The sequence below is a fragment of the Nothoprocta perdicaria genome, unplaced genomic scaffold (genome assembly GCF_003342845.1).
Source record: "Nothoprocta perdicaria isolate Ctin4 unplaced genomic scaffold, notPer1 scaffold_592, whole genome shotgun sequence".
Classification (NCBI taxonomy): domain Eukaryota; kingdom Metazoa; phylum Chordata; class Aves; order Tinamiformes; family Tinamidae; genus Nothoprocta; species Nothoprocta perdicaria.
In genome coordinates this window covers 49,550-55,036 of record NW_020455857.1, presented here as the reverse complement: position 1 = coordinate 55,036, position 5,487 = coordinate 49,550, and positions in this window count along the sequence as shown.

Genomic DNA, 5,487 nt, shown 5'->3' with positions numbered 1-5,487 from the left:
GACCCGACGTGGGGACGGATCCAGGTGGGAAACCCGGGTCAGACCCGACCCGGGGATGGGATCCCGGGCTGGGGCTGGGGATCAGGACGGGGCTGGGGAAGGGGCTGGGGCCGCGGGGGGGTCCCGTACCGTGCGGGGCGCTCAGGTTGCGCACGTCGAGGGCGCCCAGGCTGCCGTTGAAGGCGCGGAGCAGCTCGGAGGAGTTGGAGCCCTCGGCCGCCAGCGACTCGGCGAAGAGGTTCATCTGCAGCAGCGTCTTGAGCAGGTAGCGCAGCATCGCGGAGCCCGCACGCGCCTTTCCCGCGGCTTGCCCGGGCTCTGGAAGCGCCTTTCCCGCGCCTCTGCACGCGCCTTTCCCGCGGCTTTCGCGCTGCTCTGGATGCGGCTTTCCCGCGGCTTTCCCGGGCTCTGGACGCGCCTTTCGCGCAGCTTTCCCGTGGCTTGCCAGCGGCTCTGGACGCGGTTTTCCTGCTGTTCTGGACTCAGCTGTCCCGCGGTTCTGGACGCGCCTTTCCCGCCGCTTTCCCGCTGCTCTGGATGCGGCTTTCGCGCGGCTCTGGATGCGCCTTTTCGGCGGCTTTCCCGCGGCTTTCCCGCTGTTCAGGACGCGCCTTTCCCGCGGCTCTGGATGCGCCTTTCCCGCGGCTGTCCCGCGGCTTTCCTGCGGTTCTAGACGCGGCTTTCCCGCCGTTCAGGACGCGCCTTTCCCGCGGCTTTCCCGCGGCTCTGGACGCGCCTTTCCCGCGGCTTTCCCGCGGCTCCGGACGCGCCTTTCCCGTGCCTTTCCCGTGGTTCAGGACGCGCCTTTCCCGCGCCTTTCCCGCGGCTTTCCCGCGGTTCAGGACGCGCCTTTCCCGCGGCTCTGGACGCGCCTTTCCCGCGGCTTTCCCGCGGCTCTGGACGCGCCTTTCCCGCGGCTTTCGCCCTGCGCGGCTTTTGCGCGGCTTTTGCGCCGCTCCGGACGCGGCGCCGCCCCCGGGGCGGGGCCAAAAAGGAGAGGGGGGGGAATTTGGGAAGGGAGGGGTATTTTGGGGGGGCACCCTGGGTTGTAGGGTTCAGGGATGGTGACACATCTGGATTCTTCACCCCCAACACATCTGGATAGGGAGGGTGCACATCTGGATGTGGATGGTGCCTGGGATATAGGGCTGGTTAAGGGGAGAATATCTGAATATGGGGCGTGCACATCTGGATGCAAGGAGCACCCAGAAAAGAGGAGTGGATAAGGGGGCACATCTGGATGAGGGGCACCCACATCTGGATGTGAAGAGCGCTTGGGAAACAGGGCTATATGAGGGGCACATCTGGTTACGGGGCACCCACATCTGGGTGTAGGTGGCGCTTGGGACATAGGATTGGTAAGGGAGGGGACACATCTGGATGTGGAGGGGACACATCTGGATGCAAGCAGAGCTCGGGGCATAGGGCTGGTTAGTGCAGGGCACATCTGGATGCGGGATGTGCACATTGGGATGCGGGCGATATTTGGGGCTGATCAAGGAGGGCACATCTGGATACGGGGCGTGCACATCTGGATGTGGGGCTATAGACCTGGTTGGGGGTCACATCTGGAAAGAGGGCCGGGGGGGGGGAAGCAATGACGTGTCCAGAGCCAGGAACACCGGCACATCTGCATGGTTCCCAATGCTCCCCGGCACATCTGGATGCCGCGGGGGRCCGTCCGTGCACATCTGGATACCGGCCCCGATGTGGGAAGCGCAGGCCCGAGGCCGGGTGACGGCTCCCGGGAAAAGCAGACAAAGGAGCCCCCCATTCCCGCCCCCCTCTTCCCCTTTTCCCTCCCTCCCCCGGCAATTTGTCCAACGGGGGGGGCGTCTTCGTTAGGCCGTTTATTAGCGGCGCTTTAATTACCCTGTCAGCCGCCGCCGCTGTTTGATCAGCGCTCCCTTAATCCGCCCCGATCCCGTTAGGATGAAGCGGGATTATCCGCCCGCGTTTCCGCCTCGCTAACGAAGCCGGAGGGGGGGTTATTATTAAGGGGGGGGGTCCCGGTATCCTCTTAATTCTGCCCAAATTGCATGGGGGGGATTCGGAGGCCTCTTGCATCCCCATCGCGCCGTGGAAATTCCTTGGAAAAGAAAGGGGGGGGGTTCTGGTATTCCGGGGGGGACTTTGGGTGGGCGCAGGTGGGGATGGGGAGGCTGGAGGGGAGCCAGACCCCCCCCCACCCCGGGGACCCCCTCGAGCGCCCGGCTCAGCTGGCGCAAACACCCGGGCTTTGAATATTTATACGGGATGGGCCCAGGCGTCCGGGGGCCGTCCCGCGTTCCGGAGGCGGGGAGCGGCGTCGGGAATAGGGGGGCAGGGGGCTGGGGAGCAGGAAGATGCTGGGATTCTGCGGGAAAGGGGTGCGGGGYGTTGGGGAAAGGGGGGATTTTCTAGAAACACCGGGGATTTCTGGGAATGGGACGCTGGGATTTTCTAGGAGCTGGATACGCGGATTTATTTGGAGCGGGACAGCAAGATTTCCTAGGATTGGGATGYGGGGATTTCCTAGGAGAGGGATAAAGAGATTTCCTGGAAGTGGGATGCCAGGATTTTCGAGGAGCGGGAGACTCGGATTTGGGAGCGGGACACCCAGGTCTAGGAGCGGGACAGCCCGGAAATGGGATACTGGGATTTCCAAGGAGTGGGATGGCAGGGGATACTGGGATTTCCAAGGAATGGGATTTTCCCCAAAAAGTGGGATGCCAGGATGCTCCTGAAGTGGGACACCATGGGTTTTTTTGGGAGAGGGATGCCGGGATGTTTTGAAAGAGGGATGTCGGGATTTATTATTATTATGTGCAGAGAGGTGCCCGGGTCTCCGGAAAAAGAAATTAATTAATTAATAAAAATAAAAGGAATATCGGGATGCTTTGCAAGCGGCACGCGGAGATTTTCCAGAAGGAGGATGCCAGGATTATCCGGGAGGGGAGACGCCCGGGATGTTTCCGGCCGCGAGAAACCACTCGGTTTCCAAGGCCGGATCCGAACAACTTAACCCATCCGGCGCCCTCATTCCCACCCTCGGGAATACCCATGTGCGGCGGAGCTCCGGCGCGGGGGGGTGTCTATTAACAACCCATTTGCCCCGGTTTAATAGACCGGGAGCATCGGGCTCATTTATCAGCCGGGCTCGGAGGCCGCCGGAGCCGGTCGGCACCTGGGTCCCGGCCCCGGAGGAAAAAGCGGGAGCGGCGGAGAAGCCGCCGGGAAGGCGTTTCGGGAGCGTTAATCAAAGCGGAGCTTAATTGGGCGGAAAGCTCGTTTGCTAAAGGGGGAGCAGAGGGCAGGAAAGCTGCCCCCCCTTTCCCATTCCCGATCCGTCGCGGATTGACCCATCTGGTTATCCGGGAAAAAAAAAGGCGGACAAAAGGAGGAGGGTGGGGGGAGATGGGGATGGGGGGTGTTTTCTTTGGGAAAAGAGGGATTTGGGGGGTAAGGAGTGGGGGGGATGCTGGGGAGGGGTCAGGGAAGGAAATCCTGGGAAAGGAAATCCTTGCAGGGAGATCCTGGGAAAATGATGGGCAAGGGGGGTTGGTTGGGATGGAGTGGATGGGATTTGGGAATTTGGGGGTCAAGAGTGGGAATAGGGGGAGAGTGGGAATGGAGGGGTCAAACGTGGGGACGGGAATGACAATGTGGGAATGAGGGGGGAATAGGGGGCGAATGGGGGGGAGATGGGAATGGGGGGTTATATGTGGGAAAGGCAGGACAAAAGCAGGAATGGGGGGAGAGCAGGAAAGGGGGGGGATAAAGATGAGAATGGGGGGGCTCTATAAATTGGGGAGAAATACAGGAATGGGGGATCAAGAACGGAGAAATGTGGGAACGGAGGGATAAAGATGGGAATGGGGGACAAATGTGGGAACGGGGGGGTCGAGAGTGGGAACGGGGGTTATGCGGGACGGGGGCCGGAGCGCGGGAAGCAGCTGATGCCCCCATTCCCAGCGGGATCCCGGGAAGGGGGAGGCGCAGGATCCCTGCGGCCTCCTCCTTCATTAACTCCCCCCGCCCCCCAAGGCCTCGTTAATCAAGGCCGGGCCCAAACGAGCTCCCTAATTGCTGCCAAGCACAGCCCCCCCCCCCCACCACTCGTGCACCGAGTGCGTCCGGTCACCGGGGGGGGGCTGTTGGGAATGGGGGGTCTATAGGGATTTGGGGATCATTTAGGATTTGGGGGCTCTGTAGGGATTGGGGGATCTATAGGGATTCGGGGTGTCTATAGGGATTGGGATCATTAAGGATTTGGGGTGTCTATAGGGATTGGGGATCATTTAGGATTTGGGGGACCTATAGAGATTGGGGGGTCTATAGGGATTTGGGAGGTCTATAGGGATGGGGGCTCTATAGGGATTTGGGGTGTCTATAAGGATTGGGGATCGTTAAGGATTCTGGGGGTCTATAGGGATTGGGGATCATTAAGGGTTTGGGGGATCTATAGGGATTTGGGATGTCTATAGGGATTGGGGATCATTTAGGATTTGGGGGGTCTATAAGGATTGGGGATCATTTAGGATATGGGGGGTCTATAGGATTGGGGGATCTATAGGGATTTGGGAGGTCTATAGGGATTTGGGGTGTCTATAGGGATTGGGGATCATTAAGGATTCTGGGGGTCTATAAGGATATGGGGAGGTCTATAGGATTGGGGAATCTATAGGGATTTGGGAGGTCTATASGGATTTGGGGTGTCTATAGGGATTGGGGATCATTAAGGATTCTGGGGGTCTATAAGGATCGGGGGTCTATAGGGATTTGGGTTGTCTATAGGGATTGGGGATCATTAAGGGTTTGGGGGGGTCTATAGGATTGGGGGATCTATAGGGATTTGGGAGGTCTATAGGGATGGGGGTCTATAGGGATTTGGAGTGTCTATAGGGATTGGGGATCATTAAGGGTTTGGGGAGTCTATCAAGATTGGGGGGTCTATAGGGATTGGGGGATCTATAGGGATTTAAGGGTGCCATGGCCGGCCCAAGGGTCTTGTGCCATGCTGGCTCTGTGGCTATAGGACTGTGACTCCTATGGCTCAATGGGAGCTATAGGGTGGCCTTATAGGGACTGTGGGCTGCCTGGGTGCCCTGGGTTCCTATAGGGTCTGTTGGGCTCATGGTCCTATGGTATCTATAGGGTCTCTGGCATCTATAGGGACCCTATGGTGCTCCATGTCCTTATGCTACCCATACGGTCCCTATGGGGCTCTATGYGTCTATGGCATCTATAGAGCCCCTACGGTGCTTCTTGTCCTACGGCGTCTATAGGGTCCATATAGCATCTGTAGGATCCCTATGGGGATCCATAGGGTCCTCATCCTGTTGGGTCCCTGTGTTGTCTGTAGGTTACCTATAGGACTCCATGCTCCCGTGGGATCTGGAGCGTCTCAATGGTATCTGTAGATTCCCTATGGGGCTCCATGCCCCTATGGAATCTATAAGGTCCCTATGGCATCTACAGGGTTGCTACAGCATCTACAGAGTCCCT